The sequence below is a fragment of the Ambystoma mexicanum genome, chromosome 11 (genome assembly GCF_040938575.1).
Source record: "Ambystoma mexicanum isolate Mex_15411 chromosome 11, UKY_AmexF1_1, whole genome shotgun sequence".
NCBI lineage: Eukaryota > Metazoa > Chordata > Amphibia > Caudata > Ambystomatidae > Ambystoma > Ambystoma mexicanum.
This window is the reverse complement of record NC_090934.1, coordinates 1,386,052,592-1,386,075,438: the sequence shown is the minus strand read 5'-3', so window position 1 is coordinate 1,386,075,438 and position 22,847 is coordinate 1,386,052,592.

The following is a 22,847-nucleotide window of genomic DNA, read 5'->3' as shown; positions in this document are numbered from 1 at the left end:
TTTACTGACAAAGGGATAGTGTGTTCCAATCCAGGGATACATTACATGAATGTAAGAGAATTCATATCAGCATTTACAGGCCAAAAAGCATTACAAGGAGTTCCTTTAGACGCACAAGTATTCTTGTATGGAGTAAATATGTTGTTAACTCTAAATTTAGAGGGAAGCCCGAAATACACTAACTCAATAGTGAAATGCCTACCTTTTTCCAGGTCAGAAAAGTTTAAGTATTTTGAAAAGGTAGATAGATTGTGATAATAGCAGTTCAAAGAATCTAGAACAATTGATTAAATGTATTAAACAATTTTTTTTAAAATTGATGAATCATCAATACATGTTAATGCATTGATACAAGGAAATGAAAGAATTTAAACAGAAGAATACACTAGAACATATTCAAAGACTCAAAAAAGATCTAGCTAAAGTCAACCACGAACAAGCTTTCCCATATGTATAAGATATAAAAATCCGGCCTTACAACAAGGGGGACAGAACAATCAATCTGAATGAGTTAGATTCAGAGCCACCTCGTATAGTACGAGTAATGATAGCAGCGACCCAGACTACCAAGGGGAAGGCACCTCTAAAAAAAAACCTATAGAGGAAGAGGCCAACCAAACAGAAGACAAGGGTAAGGAGGAAGGAACACCACAACACATTCCTATTGTTTGTACCAGGGTCAAAACAAGGGGAACTGGGATGAAAACCGGAGGCAGACAAGGAACGGGAATCACTCTGAGTTAATCTCTCTACCACGTACTTACTAATATGGAACAACAAGTACTAAAAAAAGTACTAGGTTATGTGATCAGTAAACAAGACAACCCCTTTGAATTTAGAATCGATTTGCATAAACGTATGAGAAAGATCCATAGCAAGGAATTATTTGCCTCAGATACCATAGAAAATATGGAAGGGATATCTAAAAACTGTACAAGTTTAAGAGCTGCCTCGACGTTCTATTTACCTACCCATAGCTTCTCCCCCAAATCGTTGATATTCGAAAAGAAAGTACTTAGAGATGTTACACTATTGGAGAATACTAACAGTAGAACTTTTCAAAATCTAAGTAAAAATTAAAGAGAAGCCTCGAAAACTCGATCAGTAAATGACAAAATAATAATCAAAAGAGCTGACAAAGGAGGAGGGATAGTCATAAATAAAACTGACTATGTAAACGAGCGTATGAGACAATTACAAAACAAGACCATTTATAAAAAACTACCTGAAGATCCGACAAAAGAACTCCACAAACCTATCGAATCCAAAGTTACAAAAACAAAAAATAGTGAATGGATCAGCAAACAGGAAACACAATTCCTTATTAAAACACAATCTTCAGTACCAACTTTCTATTGCCTACCCAAAATACACAAAACCTTAGTTAATCCACCAGGTAGACCAATTGTTACACTCACCTGTTATCCACAGGGACGCCACCCAGCCGGCTTACTCGCTGGTATGCTTCTCAGCTTTGCCCTGATGTGGTCTGCAGGGAAGGTTCTGCCTGAAAATACAGGAGGACTGTGTTCAAGACTGACCGACTGAGGTAAGTATCCTCCCTCCACCCCCCGTATGATTTCAGTCCCTCTGGCACCCTCTCCTCACCTTGTGGTAGAATTAGGCGTGCTCTCTGTCCTGCCTTCTTAGTAGGGGCGCGTTGTCTTTCATGGGCGAGTGCTGTCCAGTTACTTCACTGACGCCGGCCCGTTTGATATTGTTCAGGTAGGTCTTATTGCTGTTCTTTAGTTTTGTTGCTATCCTGCATGCCTTTCTTTGTTTAAAATGTCTCTTTTTTCTCCCTTAGGTATGCGGAGCTTCAGCGCGGTGAACTGGCTTGGTTGAGCCCTGCTGGTAAATGATGACGCATTAAGAGAGCTATGATGAGGTAAGTAAGCGCTATGCGCAGCGCTGTGAAGTCTTGCCTTTGCTAACCTGTGTTTTCCTTCCTTGTAGGTCGCAGTGTTCTTCAGCGCGAGTGGAATGTCTGGAGTGGTGCCAGCCGAGAGGCGACCAGCCAGGTAAGCCTTTTTGAGCAGTTCAAAATTTGTAAATGTCTCTGCTGCTTTCTTTAATGTTGCCTCTATCTTCCTCTTTCAGGTCATTCTGTCCGGGAGGCGTGCTAATTTGAGGAAGCTGTTCTCAGTAGTTCGAGTGTTTAAAGATGAAGACTGCAGGTAAGATGCTGCTGCTAATGATGTTCCTTTTGTCTCCTTGCAGAATCTGCTTCTCCGAGGTTCAAGGGAATAGCTGGACACGGTGAGCGTCACGTTGCAAGCTGCAAAGTAACGCGAAGCGTGTTGTCTTGCTCGGGTGTGGTTTAAATAGCCCCAAAAAATAGTCCAGGTAAAGTAGTCCCTAGGCTACCACACCCAAAACACTAGACCGCATAGCTTGGTTCTTAGGAACCAAGCTATGTGAATGCCTCCATGTTGGATGACAACAGAATAAAGTAGTTCCCAAGCACATTGTTTTTCATGGTGTATGAGCCTGGCGCCATAGGCGCCAGGACTGGCCCCATGAGGGCTTTTGAAGAGGATGCCAGGCTCTAGAGGCCCGAGTCCTGACTCCACCTGGCCAATGGGTTTGCCAGAGGGGGTTTTGGGCGAGGATCGTGACACCAATAGTGGCAGGCATTAATTCAGTACCAGAGCCCATTTCGAAGTTTGCAGACCATTAGTTAAAAGGATATGTTAAAACATGACATCCTACCTTAAAGATACAACAGAAGCTATTAAAAAATGTGAGCATTTGGAATTTGATCCCAATGAGAACTACCTAATTGGTTTGGAAATTATTTCTCTCTATACGAATATTCACCAACAAGAGACCTTGGTGACTGAGGAAATCCTCCTGGGAAGGACAGCCCTCGATCCTTTGTCCACCTCATTTATAATGTGGTGTATTGAACTTGCACTTTCTAAAAACTATTTTGAGTTCAAAGGTGAATACTTTCAACAAATAGAGGGAACGGCTATGGGAGCAACTATGGCCTCCAAGTCTGTCAAACCTTTACGTAGAAATGTTTGAGAAAAAAGCACATCAATACATCAAATCCTTTCAATCAACAGATCAAAATAGGGTCTAGATATATAGATGATGTTCTAGTGATTTGTTCAGAAACATTAGAGAAAGCCTAAGAATTCTTTGAATGGTTGAACGCACTCAATAGACATCTGATGTTTACAATGACTATAAATAAGGAATCTATTCCCTATTACATTATCAAAGTCACCATATAAAATATAAAACACCTTAAAGATAACTTGCCCTATGGCCAATTTTTAAGGCTCAAAAGAAACAGTAGTAAAAGCACATCTTATGAAGAAGAAGCTAATGTGCTCATTACCAAACTGAAAAAGAGAGGATATCCTAAAAACCCATTAAAAAAGCAGTGAAACAGGCCTTTAAATATAATAGAGAAGCTCTTCTAGAGACCAAAGTTTAAAAAAACAAATGAGAGGATTATGTGTGTAAACACATTCACTAAACAAAGCTTAACAATACAAAACATCATCCAAAAACACTGGAAGATTTCCAAAACAGCAACTTCCAAGCTATCTCCCACAATATTTGCCTATAAAAAAACAAAATCAATAGGAAACTGTGCCAGCAGTAGTAAACTTTGTGCGACCAGCCATGTAAGCCTTTTTGAGCAGTTCGTAATTTATAAATGTCTCTGCTGCTTTCTTTAATGTTGCCTCTATCTTCCTCTTTCAGCTCGTTCTTTCCGGGAGGTGTGCTGATTCGAGGAAGCTGTTCCCAGTAGTTCGAGTGTTTAAAGATGAAGACTGCAGGTAAGATGCTGCTGCTAATGATGTTCCTTTTGTCTCCTTGCAGGCTCTGCTTCCCCGAGGTTCAAGGGAATAGCTGGACACGGTGAGCGTCACGTTGCAAGCTGCAAAGTAACGTGAAGCGTGTTGTCTTGCTCGGGTGTGGTTTAAATAGCCCTAAAAAATAGTCCAGGTAAAGTAGTCCCTAGGCTAACACACCCAAAACACTAGACCGCATAGCTTGGTTCTTAGGAACCAAGCTATGTGGATGCCTCCATGTTGGCTGACAATACAATAAAGTAGTTCCCAAGCACATTGTTTTTCATGTTGTATGAGCCTGGCGCCACAGGCGCCAGGACTGGCCCCATGAGGGCTTTTGAAGAGGATGCCAGGCTCTAGAGGCCCGAGTCCTGACTGCACCTGGCCAATGGGTTTGCCAGAGGGGGTTTTGGGCGAGGGACATGACAGCACTCCCCCCTAAGGCCCCTCTCATGGTGTTCCTTCTGTCTGGCCCAGGTTTGGTTGGGGAGTTCTGATGGAATTTCCTGATTGGATGTGGTGTGTGGATATTCTCACTGGGCTCCCAGGATCTATCTTGTGGTCCAAATCCTTTCCAATCGACGAGATAATATAGCTTGGTCCTAGAGTATTTAGAGTCCAAGATATCTTTGACTTCGAATTCTGGTTCTCCGTCAACAAGTATGGGCTTAGGTGGTGTCCCAATCCTTGTGCCGGGTTGCATTGGTTTCAGGAGGGACACATGGAATACCGGGTGGATGTGTAGATTAGGTGGTAAATCCAGTTTCACGGCTGCTGGGTTTATAATTGCCTTAATGGTATAGGGTCCTAAGAATCTGGGATGAAAGGTCCGGGTTCCCTTGATGGGTACGAATTTAGCAGCTAACCAAACTTTGTCTCCTACTTGATAATTAGGGGACTTTTTCCGGTGTTGGTCGGCGAATCTCTTTTGTTTTTCTTTGGCATGAATAAGGTGTTCCTTTGCCCTTTTGAAAGCCTGAGTAATGGTTGTGTGTAGAGTCTTGGCATTTCCAAGCTGGCTGGAAGGTCTAGTTCAGAGGTACGTGGATGTCTGCCATAAAAGGTATAGAAGGGCGTTTGTCCCGAGCTTGAATGCAAAGAATTGTTATATGCATATTCGGCTATCCATAGTAGGTCTTTCCAATTCCTTTGTTCGTGGTGCAGCATGCACCGTAAATATTGCTTGAGTGTCTAATTGGTTCTCTCGGTTTGGCCATCCGTTTGGGGATGGTGACTGATAGATAGCCGAACGTCGATCTGCGCCATTGCACAACATTTTTTCCAGAAGTTTGAAATAAACTGGCTGCCTCGATCAGAGACCAGAACCAAAGGGAAGCCATGTAGCTTAACCACGGCCTCCAGGAACACTTTTGCCAAAGTGGCTGTGTCTGGGAGGCCTTTGAGAGGAATAAAATGGGCCATCTTCGAGAATAAGTCCACAACTACAAGGATGGTGTTGAACCCTTGGCTTGGAGGTAGATCAGTGATGAAGTCAAGGGAAAGAGTGTGCCATGGAACTGGAGGAATGTCCAATGGTTGTAGGAGACCAGATGTTTTTTTTTCTGTGATTTATTTTGTGTGCATACACCGCAGGACTGAATATACTGAATGATGTCCTTACGCCAGGTAGGCCACCAAAAGTTCTCTTTCACCTTAACTAGGGTTTTGGCGATCCCAGGATGCCCTTCGATCAGTGAATCGTGATAGTTTGAAATAATATGCTGTTGTAATTCCTTCTTGGGTACATATAGGCGATCCCTAAGAAAGGGTAGATGGTCCTTGATGGTATATTGTTCTCCTTGAGTTTGCCATGCGAGGTAGGCATCAGGATTCATTGTCCTTTGGATTTCTTTTCGTAGTTCTGCTTGTGTTAAGGCTGTCGTGATACCCAAGAGTTTGTCTTCAGGTATAATAGGTACTGGGTCTGGAGTTGTATATACTATTTCATCTATGCCCATGCGAGATAAGGCATCCGCCTTTCCGTTTCTGACTCCTGGTCAAAATGTGATTACATAATAATATTCGGCGAAGAAACGTGCCCACCGTAATTGCCGTGAGGACTGGGCCTTGGCTGTTTTGAGATATTGCAGGTTTCGGTGGTCTGTGATGACTGTAATGGTGTGTCTGGCCCCCAGAAGGTAGTGCCTCCAGGCTTTAAAGGCGGATTTGATAGCCAGGAGTTCCTTGTCCATGATGGCATAATTAATCTCTGGAGGTGAGAACATTTTCGACCAGAAGGCCACAGGATGTAGCTGGCCCGTTTCCGGGTCTCTCTGTGAAAGGACAGCCCCCATTGCAAGACTGGACGCATCAGTTTCAGTGACATAAGGGAGGTCTGGACGAGGATGTTGCAGGATTGGAGCAGAGGTAAACCTTCATTTAAGTTCCTGAAAGGCTTCTTCTGCTTCTTCGGTCCAAGCAAACTTTTTATTGTTTTTTCGTAATAGTACTGTGATTGGGTGCACAACCTGAGAGAAGTCTGGGATGAACCGGCGGTAGAAGTTCACAAAGCCCAGCATGCTTTGTACCCCATTCAGAGATGTCGGTGAAGGCCATTTCAGAATGGCATCCACCTTGTGCACGTACATTCTGATGCCTCCTGGAGTAAGGATAAAACCAAGAAATTCTACTTTGGTGACGTGACAAAAGCATTTTTCAAGCTTTGCAAACAAGCGATGTTGATGGAGCTTGGTGAGGACTGAACGAACGTGCCTGACATGATCTTGTTCCGAGGCTGAGTATACTAAGATGTCATCTATGTACACTAAGGCGCACACATCAATTAACTCCCTTAAGACGTCATTCATGAAATATTGGAATGCTGTAGGAGCATTGCATAACCCGAAGGGCATGACTTGATATTCAAACAAGCCGTACTTAGTACGGAAGGCGGTTTTCCATTCATCTCCTATTCTGACTCAGACCAGGTGGTACGCTCCTCGAAGGTCCAATTTGATATAAATCTGGGCATCTTTAACTTGGTCTAGCATCTCAAGGATAAGTGGCAAGGGGTAGCGGTTCTTCGCAGTGATCTGGTTCAATGCGCGGTAGTCAATACAGGTTCTCAAGTCTCCTTCCCTTTTCGGTACGAAGAACAAAGGACTGGCTGCGGGGGACTTCGAAGGACGGATAAATCTGTTTGCAAGGTACAGGTCTAAATAGGATTTCAAATGAAGGTTTTCTGGTTCTGTGAGAGCGTAGATCCTGCTGCAAGGAATTTGTGCACCAGGAACAAGGTTGATCTGACAGTCATAGGGCCTGTGCAGCGGCAATGTATTGGCTTGGTCCTTTCGGAAAACATCCTGGAAATCATGGTATTCACTTGGCAAAGTATTAGTTGCTCCCAGGGTTGATACTGTCGCTCTGGGAGTCATGGGGATACAGACATTGGGTTTCTCCTCTTGGTAATAGCAGGCAGGGGAGCAGTCACCGGGGAAGGTTAATTTTCATGCCCGCCAGTCTATCAAAGGGTTGTGAACAACCAACCATGGCATCCCTAGTATTAGCCTGAACTGAGGTGCCTTGATGAGATCGAATGAAATAGACTCCCGATGTCCGTCCTAGCACAGCAAGGTTACCCTGGCTGTGCACTGGGTTACTGGTCCGGAAGCGATTTCTGTCCCATCCACGGTGGTTACCTTGTCCATAGTTGGCTTAGAACACAAAGGAAGCCCCATCTCTGCTGCCAGTTCTTGATCAATATAATTTCCAACTGCTTCGCTATCGATGTATGCTTCAACAGCATGCATTCTTGACGACTGTTGGTGGTTAATTAAGATCACTGGTATTGCAAAGTGCGAGGTCAGAAACTCTTTCTCCTCACTCGACAAACTGACCTCTACGTTTGTCAAGCTTGGTAGTTTTCAGATTCCTTAGCTTCATCCTTCTCTGTGGCCCCTACTGTGCTTCTTGGGGGTTTTACTGGACAGTCCTTCAGGAAATGTCCTGGTTTCCCACAATACAAACAAAGCTGTTGTTGTCTTCTTTTGTCCCGCTCTTGTTTTGTTAATAGAGGCAGTATCCCTCCAATCCGCATGGGTTCTACAGCATTTTCAGGTACACAGGGTGTGTTTTCCCTTGGTCGAACATACATGGTCCGAGGGTCCATCTTAGACCGGTCTGCCTTTCGATCCTGCAACCGGTGGTCTAGCTGCATGACCAGATTTATGAATACTGCACAGTCTCTGGGTGGATCAACCACCTGGGCTAAGACGTCCTTTAATTCTCCTCGTAAGCCTCGATGGAATAACGTGGTTCTTTTGTTTTCTGGCCACCTAGCTTCGGCAACCAGTCTGTTGAAGGTAGCAATGTACGTTAACAAGTCCTGATTCCCCTATCGGAGGGACAAGAGTTCATTGTCTACTGCTTGTTCCTGGGTATGGCGAGCAAAAAGTTTTTCCATTTCTCTCTGGAACCCCCCAAAGTCATGTTATAGAGGATCGTCATGGGTTACCAACGGCACCGCCCAATCTGCTGCACTACCACTCAGGTATGATAAAACAAAAGCTACCCGAGCTTGGTCATTTGGAAATGCTCCAGGGCTTCAAAGAAAATGAAGGCGGCACTGATTGATGAATGCTGCATACTTCCGTGGGTCGCCTGAGAACCTTTCTGGTGGTGCGAGGGGCACTGTTCCAGGTAACGTGATCTGCGCCGGAGTGGGTGGTATGGCAGGATTTTGCATCGTTTTTGCATCGTTGGATTGCTTCCAGGTAGAGGCGTCTGTCCTGCCTGTGATTGCAAGTATTGCCTGCTAATCTCTTCAGTGAGTTCTTTGGTCACTACTAGGTCACTATTAGGTCTCTTCGGAGGGCATTAGTCTCTTGTCGGGCAGAAAAAAACCTCAGCACGAACCTCTCCTACTAATTGGGCTAATTGGTCAATTTCTGATGTCTCCATGGTGCCCAGGTGGATTTGGTATGGTAGGCTTCGCGTTCTGTTACGCTCACCTGGTATCCACAGGGACGCCACCCAGCCGCGTTACTCGCTGGTATGCTTCTCAGCTTTGCCCTGATGTGGTCTGCGGGAAGGTTCTGCCTGAAAATACTGTGTTCAAGACTGACCGACTGGGGTAAGTATCCTCCCTCCACCCCCGTATGATTTCAGTCCCTCTGGTGCCCTCTCCTCACCTTGTCGTAGAATTAGGCGTGCTCTCCGTCCTGCCTTCTTTGCAGGGCCACGTTGTCTTTCATGGGCAAGTGCGGTCCAGTTACTTCACTGACGCCGGCCCGTTTAATATTGTTCAGGTAGGTCTTATTGCTGTTCTTTAGTTTTGTTGTTCTCCTGCATGCCTTTCTTTGTTTCAAATGTCTCTTTTTTCTCCCTTAGGTATGCAGAGCTTCAGCACGGCGAACTGGCTTGTTTGAGCCCTGCTGGTAAATGATGGCGCATTAAGAGCGCTATGATGCGGTAAGTATGCGCAGCGCTGCGAAGTCTTGCCTTTGCTAACCTGTGTTTTCCTGTCTTGTAGGTCGCGGTGTTCTTCAGCACGAGTGGAATGTCCAGAGTAGTGCCAGATGAGAGGCGACCAGCCAGGTAAGCCTTTTGAGCAGTTCGTAATTTGTAAATGTCTCTGCTGCTTTCTTTAATGTTGCCTCTATCTTCCTCTTTCAGCTCGTTCTTTCCAGGAGGTGTGCTGATTCGAGGAAGCTGTTCCCAGTAGCTCGAGTGTTTAAAGATGAAGACTGCAGGTAAGATGCTGCTGCTAATGATGTTCCTTTTGTCTCCGTGCAGGCTCTGCTTCTCCGAGGTTCAAGGGAATAGCTGGACACGGTGAGCGTCACGTTGCAAGCTGCAAAGTAACGCGAAGCGTGTTGTCTTGCTCGGGTGTGCTTTAAATAGCCCCAACAAAATAGTCCAGGTAAAGTAGTCCCTAGGCTACCACACCCAAAACACTAGACCGCATAGCTTGGTTCTTAGGAACCAAGCTATGTGGATGCCTCCATGTTGGCTGACAATACAATAAAGTAGTTCCCAAGCACATTGTTTTTCATGGTGTATGAGCCTGGCGCCATAGGCGCCAGGACTGGCCCCATGAGGGCTTTTGAAGAGGATGCCAGGCTCTAGAGGCCTGAGTCCTGACTCCACCTGGCCAATGGGTTTGCCAGAGGGGGTTTTGGGCGAGGATCGTGACACCAATAGTGGCGGGCATTAATTCAGTACTAGAGCCCATTTCGAAGTTTGCAGACCATTACTTAAAAGGATATGTTAAAACATGACATCCTACCTTAAAGATACAACAGAAGCTATTAAAAAATGTGAGCATTTGGAATTTGATCCCAATGAGAACTACCTAATTGGTTTGGAAATTATTTCTCTCTATACGAATATTCACCAACAAGAGACCTTGGTGACTGAGGAAATCCTCCTGGGAAGGACAGCCCTCGATCCTTTGTCCACCTCATTTATAATGTGGTGTATTGAACTTGCACTTTCTAAAAACTATTTTGAGTTCAAAGATGAATACTTTCAACAAATAGAGGGAACGGCTATGGGAGCAACTATGGCCTCCAAGTCTGTCAAACCTTTACGTAGAAATGTTTGAGAAAAAAAAAATCAATACATCAAATCCTTTCAATCAACAGATCAAAATAGGGTCTAGATATATAGATGATGTTCTAGTGATTTGGTCAGGAACATTAGAGAAAGCCTAAGAATTATTTGAATGGTTGAACGCACTCAATAGACATCTGATGTTTACAATGACTATAAATAAAGAATCTATTCCCTATTACATTATCAAAGTCACCATGTTAAACACCTTAAAGATAACGTGCCCTATGGCCAATTTTTAAGGCTCAAAATAACAGTAGTAAAAGCACATCCTATGAAGAAGAAGCTAATGTGCTCATTACCAAACTGAAAAAGAGAGGATATCCTAAAAACCCATTAAAAAAGCAGTGAAGCAGGCCTTTAAATATAATAGAGAAGCTCTTCTAGAGACCAAAGTTTAAAAAAACAAATGAGAGGATTATGTGTGTAAACACATTCACTATTCAAAGCTTAACAATACAAAACATCATCCAAAAACACTGGAAGATTTCCAAAACAGCAACTTCCAAGCTATCGCCCCCAATATTTGCCTATAAAAAAACAAAATCAATAGGAAACTGTGCCAGCAGTAGTAAACTTTGTACGAAACCATCTGAAATTGAAAACGTCACTGCACTATGGGGATCAGAACCCATAAAAGGACACTATCTGCAAGATGACAAGTAAAACCAAAGAGGTAGTTATAGGCATTAACATAACACAGGAGCAAATAAACTTCTCTAATTGTAACACTGATCATGTAATTTACATGATAAAATGTCCCTGTGGACTGTCATATATAGGTAAAACCTGTATAAAAGTAAAGACCTGTATAATCGACACAGGAGCTGTCTGAAAAATAAAACACAACAAGCACTAATGGTAAATCACTTCATAGAGAAAATCCATAGCCACTAAGCCTTTAGCTGGACAGTCCTATTAGTAATAAAAGGAGAGAACCAACTATTGACAAAAAACAAATTATTTCAAAAAGAACAGGAACTTATATTCCTTACAAAGAGTGATACAGAAGGCCTCAATGAGGCCATTGAATGACATGAAATAAAATAAACCTCTTATGGACTATTTGAGAGTGTCTTTCTCAGAATTATTGGAAACGACATAGTCCCGAGATACCCACCATTAGGGATTTGTTTCTAATCCCACTTGCTTTAGAGACTGACCATCTATTACCAGGTGATGTTTATAACAATAGAGTTGTTATATACCAGTGGCAATTAAGAAATTATAGAGACTCCTAGACCAAATATTAAAGGAGAGAAAGAGAGTAAAATGCACTTCTTTAACCCAGCACACTTTTATACTGTTCTTATCAAAAATGCCTAACATATATGACTTAACATCCACTGGCATGAGAATAAAATTCAAGATAAAATGATCCCTTGAGTAGAAACATTTTTATATGTACACAAAAACACATTACCAGGAACTAACTAGCTGGCGAAATGAATCTACTTAAATTACATTGACCACAATGGCATTCAGGGGCACACAAGGACTCAATTTACATTCAATTATACTATCCCTAAATATATATTATTATACATCTCAGGGGGAAAGAATTATATTTAAGATTATTCTACCTCTTGATATTAAATTGGGTTCATACTAACATACGAACTCCACGCCATGATTGAACAACTGAATAATACCAAAGCATTTGAAAATGGCCGACAAATTCCACAGAATAAGGGTTGTATAATGATAAACACAGAAGATGTCAGGATACACCAACCATAGAGTTGACCTACTTCACACGTTAGACCTATAAAACCTAAGTAAAATGGCACTGTGCAAGCATTACGGTGTGTGAGATACACACTAAGAAGATTACTGAGGAAAATAGGTGTTCAACATAAACGAAAGGATTGCAATCACACTAGGTAAGGAAGCTACTTGCGGAAATGCGCTTAACTAAGCACATTAAAATAAATAATTGAATTATTTATACTTTCGCTCTACTAAGGAGTTTTGCGAAATACGGCTATTTTGAATCATATTTAGAGAGTAATGTAACCTTCAGTAACGGCTATAGAAAGGACATTTTAAATGCCGGACCAATGTCATGTAGGGCACAATACGAGATACTGTTGGTGAACTAACATGAACTTTTATAATTTTGCTTCCTTATGTAATTACTTCGGGCAGATCGATCCCAAGGACGGTAGCAATTGACACATAAGACCTTTTGTTGTTATTTGATTAGACCCCAAATGAGCGATCTATTACCAAAAGGGCGTATTCAATAGAGAAAGACGGATTGCTACTAGAAGCTGCAGACAGAGAAGCACGAAAGAGATATCTCTGATTTCCCATCTAATGAGGGTTTATGGAACCCAAAGCTGAGGCCGACACACAGAGACTGAAAGCAGTAATTTGCAGGTGGGATTCAAACCCGGGAATCTTAAGGAATCTAAATTCAAACTCAAACTCAACATGGAACCTTCACCAATTGGATTTATGTGAACTTGTGATATGCCCTGATATGAAAAAGGCTCAGGAAAGAGCCGAAACATGTGTCATCAACAAGGGCTCTCCATTGGGAGGCTTATGATTTATACTTACAATTCTTTGTGATCCATAAAATATTCGAATTGAAATCAAACCAAAAATGTGTGGTGCAGTTTATGTGTGAAAACAACAAACTTATGATTAACCTCAGAGGTTGGGCAGTGGTTCCAACAATCACCATTTCACGCACACACAACACCTCTCCATTGATTATTTAAGAGGTTGCAAGGCCGAAGAAGTTGACCCCCAAAAATACCCCCCATCAAGTGCACTTATAAAGGTAGGCTGACTAATTTCAAAGATGGTGCAGAAGGAGTGAACTGGCTAAATGGAGGGCCATATTAAGAGCAACTGATGGTTACAATTGAATTTTTTACATCTTTTTGTCAGAAGTGAATGACAGAGCAAACTACTAATCAGTCATGCTGAAGAATCTCCAATAACGAAGATTCCAGTAACCGCACCTACAAACCAAATCAGGTATTAATTCCCTGGTTATACAGTCATTTATGACTAAAAATAGTAATTTGAAGATTTATAGCTTATTGTATTATTTGTTTGATTTGAACAGTTCAAGGACTCTGTGCTGAGAGACCTGAAAGAAAGGAAGAACAATAGCTGTACTTTCCAATAGCCAAAGTGACTAGCATCTCTTCTGCTGCTGAATGTTCCAGATTAACTACAGTGAACAGAAACATGTTGAGAGTCATACCCTTTATACTTTGTTGATAATAGGACATAGTATTTTTATTGCAATACATCTATAACGTGATTGAAATTTATGAGATTTGTCCAATTATACATTAATTGCCAAACAACTTTCTACTCTCCACTAGAAGAGTACCACTCAAAGGAAATTAACAGTCACAGACTATTTTTATATATTTTTTTACCTGTATTAATGTATTAACATGCATTGATGATTCATCCATTTAAAAAAAATGTTTAATAGATAGTTGTATAATTGTGTTTAATCAATTGTTCTAGATTCTTTGAACTAGTACTATTATCACAATCTATCTACCTTTCAAAATACGTACATATTTCGTTAACATGGCTTCCTAGACTGGTAGGTAAAGTATTGAGATACCTGACACATTTTTATTTAGGCCAGAAATCCAATGAATGAAGAAGGACATGTTATCCCCCTAGAATTAGAAGCAGCAGTGGTCAGAGAACAAAGGGTGGTTGTCCAGGGGACAGATGATGAGGGAAGAGGATGGAGAGCAGTGATAGCTCTTGGTAAAGGATACAGACTAACAGACTTGACAGATGAAGAACTGTTCAGAGATGATTATTCAGACATTTAATTAGTATTTTGTATAAGTCCCACTTATGTGATTAAAGCAGAGAATAGAGAAATACCACAGAGAATGGCATTAGTAGAAAATAAACTGTCACTTTTCCAGGAAGAATTGGAAAATGTGCTGAGTATCTTATGGACGAGCAGTCCATATGACGTGGGCCTATTGAGTGGCGCAGGAGCAGTTAAAATTAAGCTTAAGCCAGGAGCAATGTTGCCAAGAGCAAAGCAGTACCCCATATCCAGAGACGCAGATGAGGGTATATATGAAACCATTTCTGCTTTCGTACAGAAGGGAATATTGGTGCCATCAGAATCCCCATGTAAAATGGCTGTGTACCCAATGAAGAAATCAACAGGGGGTTCATGGGGATTTATTCAGGATCTCTGTCCCCTAAACAATATAGTCGAAGCAGAGTTTTCTCTGGTTCAAAATCCAGCCATGATATTATGCAATATTCCAAACACAGCCAAATATTTTACAGTGATAGAATTAAAAAACACCTTTTTCTCAATACCCCTTCATGAGCACTCACACAATTTGACTTCATTTTCACATAGAAACCAGCGCTGGAAACACACACCACAGCCTCAGAGGTACTCATTCTTTAATAGGGTCCTCCAGGTGGACTTGGATAACATACAACTCAAGAGCACAATAACTCAGAATGTAGATGATATATTAGTGTACAGTGAGACAGAAGAAAGTGCAGAAAAGACTCAGTTCAATTAATAACCATACTAGCAGAGAAAGGATATGAAGCAGACAAAGAGAAATTACAATATTGCCAGGGAAAGGCCATTTACACAGGACAGCTAATCCCTCAAGAAGGGAAACAAGTGACACCCGAGAGAGCAGAAGCAATCATGAAGACTCCAAAACCAAAGACAGTGAGGGAAATTAAAAAATGTTTAGGCCAACATAATTATTGTAGGGTCTCAGTGTTTGATTGCAGCACATATATTCAATCACTTTTAAAAGGTTTCAAGGAAGCACAGGAAGACAAAAGTAATATAACATGGACAGATGAGATGACTGAAGGATTTAAAGAATTTAAAAAGGTGTTCTGTACAGCCCCTGTATTAGGAATTCCAGACACTATAACAAAGAGATTTACTTATTTTCATGCTGAAATGGAGAATTAATTACAGCAGTCCTCACACAGAAGATGACATTAGGACATGGACATAAACCATTAGCTTATTATAGTGAGATTTTAGACCCAGTAATGAAAGGACATTATCCTTGCGAACAAGTCTTCGCTGCTTCTTCTTTTCCGATTGAAAAAGCTGCAAGTATTACCTTGGGGTTCTCAATGATGTTATTTGTTGGGCATTCCTTATTTGCCATTTTAGAAAAGCCCAAAAGTATGTTGACTACACAAAGAACATGAGGGTATGAGGTAATTATTTCGAAGCCAGCGATCCAAATTGTTAGATGTAGTGAATACAGCAACATTCATAGCAGAACCAGTGGGGAAGGAGGACTATATACATGACTGCACAACGTATACTGAATTCTTTGATGATATTCCCCATGTTAGAGAAAATGCTCCCAGAGTGGGGGAAATTCTATTCATTGACGGTTCTTCAAAAATTGGCCAAATGACAGGAGAAAGGCATACGGGAACAGCAGTGAAGTTAAACAGGGTTGGTGAATTTGAAGTAGTGACAAGTGCTAGATTGCCTTCACACTGTTCAGAACAGGCTGCAGAATTAGTGGCGCTTATCGCCGCGCACCAGAGATATGAAGATGAGGAAGTGATGTGTACACTCACTCCGCCTATGTGATGTCAACCACACACGCAGGATTGGCACGCTGGAAAAGAAGGCGCTTCCACCGCACAAATGGCACTCCAATACAACATGAGTCTCTATTGGATAAACTCATTACGGCACTAAGCTCCCATTGGCTATCTCGATGGTGAAATGCGCAGCCCACACTAAGAGGGCAGACATGATTTCTCAGAGGTAACGAAGAACAGATGTTGAAGCCAAAAGGGCATCATGTTTCCCATTGTTTCTGATTGTGAGGTAGAAAGTGTTAAGCAAATGTCAGGGAGCGATGTATGATAGTAAAGGAAGGTTTTAATATGTTATCTATTGTATAGTTAAATGAGCTACAAGGACAAGCCCCACATGAAGAACAGGATTTATGGAAGAGCCAGGGCTGTTCTTTATCCCCCACTGAGGCTCTATGGAGACAAGGGGCCTCATTACGAGGTTGGAGGTAGCCATGTCTCCAAAATCATTCCGACTCTGGTCTGGTGGATGGAGCAATTACCGGTCCATTCCGAGGTCGGCGGGACCGGTAATTCCCCATTCACCAGAGCCATTCCCCATTCCCATTTTAGCCCCCATAGGGCTCAATGGGAAGGCGGCAATAATGGTACCGCAAATTGCGGTGCCGTTATTGACCCCGGCATCCCTTTGCAGGTCCCGTCCTAAACGCCTGGTAAGGCGTTATGGAAGGACCCGCAAAGGGAACTCGTAGTAGGGCGGTAAGGGATTACCGCACCGGAATCCCTTACTGCCCACCTCGTAATGAGGCCCAAGATATTGCTGGAAAGCTAATTATGCCTCCAGCATTATTGAAGTTGGTGCTGGAGAAGATTCACTACCCCACACGACTAGAGAGAATCTTGCTGCCATGATCACAGAAGACTGGTTCTCACCAAATGTATTAGAACATGTGGCACAGTTTATTGTGAACGGCATTTTATGCTAGATGTTCATAGGAGGGCACACTTTGAGAACAGTGAGAGGAGCAATCCCTAGACCCAATTGTCCTTTTCAGCAACTACATAGAGATTATGTGGATATGTTACAAACATGCAATTGTTACATATATATGTTAGTGGTAGTGTGTCCCTTTTCCAGGTGGATTGAGGCAGGTCCATGTATGCACCCCGATGCCACATGTGCTTCCAAGTATCTTGTACGTATGGTGTTTCCAATATGGGGTGTAGGTGTATGCGAAGTCCTGCGGTCTGATAATAGGTTGCATTTTGTAATTGTATTGTTCAAATGGATAACTCTTCTATTAAGCACAAAGCACACATTTTCATCTGCCTATCATCCACGGGTAAATGGTATTTGTGAGAGAATAAATTGACTCCTTAAAGAAAGGCTAGCTAAGATCAGGATAACTTTGAAAAGGGATGGCTACACTGCCTACCCCTTGACTTATTTGCACTTAGGAATCAGCCAGGCTCAGATCACCATATGACTCCTCATGAGATGGTGACTGGACGCTGCATGAGAGTACCTCTTGCTCCTCCGACTCGAGTAGGAACTGATGCCCACAGTGTAGCAAAAACATTAGCTGATGAGATGCATGATTATTTAACAAATATGACTATTAGTGTTTCTTTTATTTCTCAACAGATCAAAAATCAGAGGGAACGGTCAAAGAGGATTGAAAAAGACAACCAAACAGTTGATCATAGGGACTTGATAAAACAGCCTAGTTTGCACCCTGGGGACCAAGTGCTTGTGAGAAGTTATGTACGCACTTGGAATAAGCCCCGCTTTGAAGGACCATACCTAGTAGAGGGGGTGAATTCTACCACAGTGAAATTTGAAGGAAGAAGAGCCTGCATTTGAATGGTGTAAAGCTGCATAAAGGAGAGACCCTGATCCCTCCTGCACCCGTTGACAGTGAAGCAAGAGAAGAAGTTACATGGATGTTGACGAGATCGGCTACCAAAACAAAGACTTATCGAAATAAAGACACATTGAACCTTTAAAAACTCTCAAATCTAAGGGGACAGAACGAATAGACTTTTATAGCAGTTTCAGAACTATTCTAGATAGGTAAAAGAGACAATACATTGGTACATAAACAAGGAAGAAAAGCATATGGCACTTTATGTTGCCTATAACAATAGTGTTGCACACATTATGCTGTTTTCACTTACATATTGCAGTCTTAACCAGCTTTAGTAAGATGACACGTTAATGTTGTTACATTCTTTGGAAAGCCTAAAAACAGTCCTATTATTTTCAGGATCATCATTGCGATCATTTAGCAACTTCTATTATAAAAAAGTGTGGTTTATAAAAGTGATAACATTACATGCTGAATTAAAAATAATGGGAATTTCCCAATTTATGAGAGATGCGCTGTCAGCAAGAAGATCGATAAGTTTCTTTGGAATATTTCTTGGAACTTCATTTTGTACAATGATTTGTCTTTTCTTCCTTATTATCATGGCATTTTCTCAAATAATGATAATGCAGGTGAATTATTAGACTATGAAACATTTGTATCCCTAACAAAAGCACAAGTAATATTTTCCCTGAGATGTCTAAAGAAATTATCTGACTTAAGAGAGATGCCGAAGAAGAGCATGAGGATATAAATGCATATCTTGTTAATTCGGCCCATTTAAATAATAATATGTGGTATCAGCACATGAAGGAGGAGGGGGGAAAATGATTAGCACAGCCAAAACATGTATTGCAAGACAAATACCTGTACATGATGTGAGGTGTTCCAGCCATCTAGCAGCGTGACAACAAGAGGACAATTTGAAGGAAGATGAGCAACACTGCGATGGAGGTTGAGAAAGACATTTCCATAAGAAGACAAATATATAAAAATGTGGCATTCAGAGCCTAAAAATGCAGCAAATGGAGAAAGACTCAGACTGGAAAAGCAGAATGATCATGTACTCCCTCTGTGGCATGACAGGAGACCAAATAAGGATCATTGAACAAAAGAGACTGGGGTGTACAGACACATGGGAAACACCAGGATTGCCAGCATGCTGGGATTGACCTCAACTATTAGTATATGCACGAGTAGCAACCAGCCAAGGATGGGAAGAAAGAATGTAAGCCTGTACCGCACACTTATTGATGACAGCACCAGTACAGATAGAGCAAGTAGTGAATGATGAATGTCTGAAATCATGGGCCAAGCATTCAAAATTATTAACATGGGTCAAAAACGAAGCAGGACCTGTATCCATACTACCAAGGAAGAATGCCACAGTGTGCTTCAGGAACAGGGGTCTGACTAAAGTTGGAGAAAATAAAGAATGCGAGCAGATAATTGACGTACTAGGAATGAATGGAGGAAATGTCATGCTAATGGACCACTATTGGGCCTGTGAAGCCAGAGCTAATTTATAGTTGCAATAAAACTTGGAAAGGAATATGCACCATAGTGATCATACATGTTCCTGCATTGGTGTTTCCCCAAAGTGATCTCCATATCGAAGACTTTCTGAAGATGGATGCCCACCGGAGAAAGAAGAGGTCTCTTGACCTCATCCAACTGAGCAGAAAGTGCTATTTTTCAGCAAAATCAATAGATGCCGATACTGACATTCCAGCTGAGCTCAAACTGTTCAGTAGAATGGCAGTGATATTCACAGCTATAGTCATACCAGGAATTGCATTGAAGCCAAGTGGTTACAAATAACCAGGTGGGAGCTGTTACAAACAATAAACATGACAATCTAAGGATTTCATGCGATTTGAGAAGAATTGGGGCTATCGGACTCAGGACCCTTCAGAACAGGTATGTGCTAGACTTGATTACAGCAATGGAAGGCGGCGTGTGCGCCAAGATCAGGCCTTCCTATTGCACATACACACCTGCCCATGATGGAGAAAATGGGACCCTGACAGAGGCAATAACGATGCTGTCAACCCTACACACGAAGTTGGAGAAAGCAGTAGATGAGACCAAAGATGATGACTGGTCCTCAGCCGTGTTCTTGTGGATTTCAGCCTGGATGGCAACTGCATTCAAGTTGCTTGGAGCAACACTAGTGTTAGTATTGCTAGGATTCTGTCTTGTAAGAATAATCATAGGACAGTGCAAGAAGACAGCAAAGAAAGCTATTGGGATGAAGATAATGATCAATGTAAATGCTGAGACTGGCAAGCACATACAGACTGAACGCACAACCTGTGAGCACCTTAAAGGAAGTCCTTAGGCATCCCCAGAAAGGAAGTGTTATTACCTCAAAGATCATAAGAACTATGTAGGACGTTTGGGTATTCTGTCAACTGACTGGGGAGTGTTGCCATATGAACTGGAGTGTGGATGAGCACATGAAGAATGCAGGTGACCTGAGGGGTGTGACGAAGATACGCATTACGAAGAAAGCAAAGTGTGGAGAAAAAGTGGAGCAGATTGAGGAGGTGGTTGAGGACTCGACCAGAGTGGGGAATGTAGAGAGGCAGATGTACACGTAAGTTCTAGTGCCCGCCTCCTCACCTGCATCATACTGGAAGAATAACAGGATGACACTGACAGGTGTCATCACAATACCGCATCAAAGCTACGAAAGACGTTATGCACTCAGACAACTGTATCAAATGGACCCTCACTCTGACGTGGTGGAAGGAGATCTGCATACATCACTAGACATAGAAGAGCTATAAGCGAAATCAGACCAGAGTGAAGTGACGTCATGAAGAGAAGACACGAAGACGCACTGAAATTATATACGAATACTTAAAGAATGAAGATGTAACTGAAGTAACAAGAGAAACATGTATGCAAATACAAAGAAATCATATACACTAAAAAGATAAGAAGAGAATCAGTAAATGTACATGCGCAGAAACGCAAGGTAGACGTCATAATTCGTCACAAACCTCAAAGCAAGGAATAAGGAATAACTCACATGGGATAAAGACAAGACCTCTGGCTGGTATACTGGGTACCTCACTGGCCCTGGTGAAGAAGAAGCTCCGGACTCAAGAACGGTACGTACCTCTGTAATCAATAAAGACCATCCCAATGATACACCTCACTAGCTACAAACAATAGGAAAAGCTAGAGGAGTAAATCATTTGAAAGGGTGAGGAATCCACAACAACACGAAACACACCAGGCTGGAATAAAGAGACACAAATCAGTGACTATCCTCAAAGAGAATTAAGCAGACCCTTGGTTATGCTGAACTAACCTGGGTGTAAGGGATCCAGACCTTCCTGGGTGGTAGTGTACCTCCTTCCTGATCCCCCCTAGGAAGGCAAGTTAAAAGGAGTGAGAATAGGGAGCCGTCAGTCCAACACCCTCAACCCCCTAACCTTGCCCTTGGGTTTGATAATACCCCTCCGCTGAGTTCTCTTACCGTAAGGGAGGTTTGATGGTGGTCCTGATTACTTGTCTATAGGATGGTGGCAGGGGTAGGAGAAAACGAGGAAGGGAAGGTTAGTGAGGGACTCTGACCCAGGCGGCACAAGGGACGCACTAGTGTCGGGTAGGTGCACTTGTTGATAGTTGCAGCAGAGCATCCATAAAGTCCTGTGAATGGTTTATTTGTGTAAAGGTGGTTAGGAGAGGAAACAAGGAGGAGTTTCAGTTGGAAAAGGTTCCTCAAGGTGGATTCAGGGATAACTAGATAGTAGAAGGCTCTGAATGCCACAGGTGCTGAGAGGTAGCGCACGGGACGGAATGGCACCTGCATGGAGCAGAAGAGTTCCGCATGCTAGACTATTCAAGGCAGCCCCAGAATGGGAAGCGAGGCTAGGAATCTGTGTGGAAATCCAATCGGCAACATGCAGGCAAAAGACGTGACAATTCCACAAAAAGTAGCGCAGTCCGTGATCCAAACCGGAGTCTTAGACCAGCAATTAACAGGGGCTGTGGGCGGAGACAATAAAGAAGTCTGTATAACAAAACCAAGTTGGCAACAGAATATCACAAAGAACAGCCGGGTGGCGATATATTTCATAGACAGAGCTTCGGGCTGAAACAACAATCAGAAGGACCTGATTGCCGCACACAAACAGTTTAAATAGCATCTTTAGGATGCGGCCTTGACGTGAGATGCAGCGTTCCATATCATGTGACCGTGATGAGCTGTGGAGCTCATGGTTACTGCGCGGCATCCCGGAGACCCACAACGTCACCATGGCAACCCCCCCCCCGAAAGTCTCCAATGAGTGAAGAACGGTATGGCAGCTGTTCTATAGGTAGATGGCAGACATTTTGCCTGTGAGGGGGCAGAAGGCTTTGTACTGGTGAGGGCAGGAGAACCAGCAGGCATGACAGTAGATGAGACATACAGAAGCTTGCTGCAGGAGAAAATATAACGTAAGTAAAGTGGCCATGATGAAAAGATGGACGTCGATCCTGTATAAATAATAAGCAAGAAGCCTTGAAGAGAGAGACCATAGCTGTAGAGCTTAAAGGTGTTTCAAAACAGCTTTGTCCGAAGAACAAAGAATATCTGTTTGGCCTAGGATCAAGGATGCCACATCATGAGTTAACTGCAAGGCACAAGGGAGTCAAAGAGGATAAGCTACATACGCAGGACATATTTCTCTTAGATTAAGTAAAGGGGTGAACTTTTGCAGATGCCAAGTGTTGAAGAATCAAAGAGTCGGAAAGCATATGCAAGACGGAGCAACCAAATTTCCAGTGGCCAAGAGGAGTAGTAGCACCCAGTATAATTGAATTAAATAGCACTACATAAAAGGTCGAAATTGAGACAATCGTGGTCTCACACGTGATGCAAGACTCGAACACAAGGCTTATTCATTATGCTGCAACTGAAGATAGCAATGTATCTACACTCCTTTAAAAGTCCCAAGGAAGAGAACAGTCAGCAAGGTTATCTACAGAGATGAAGCGTTGGCTTAGTGCTTAACTGATGAGAGATGGTAGGCTAATTGGCCAACCATGCAGTGGTCTGACG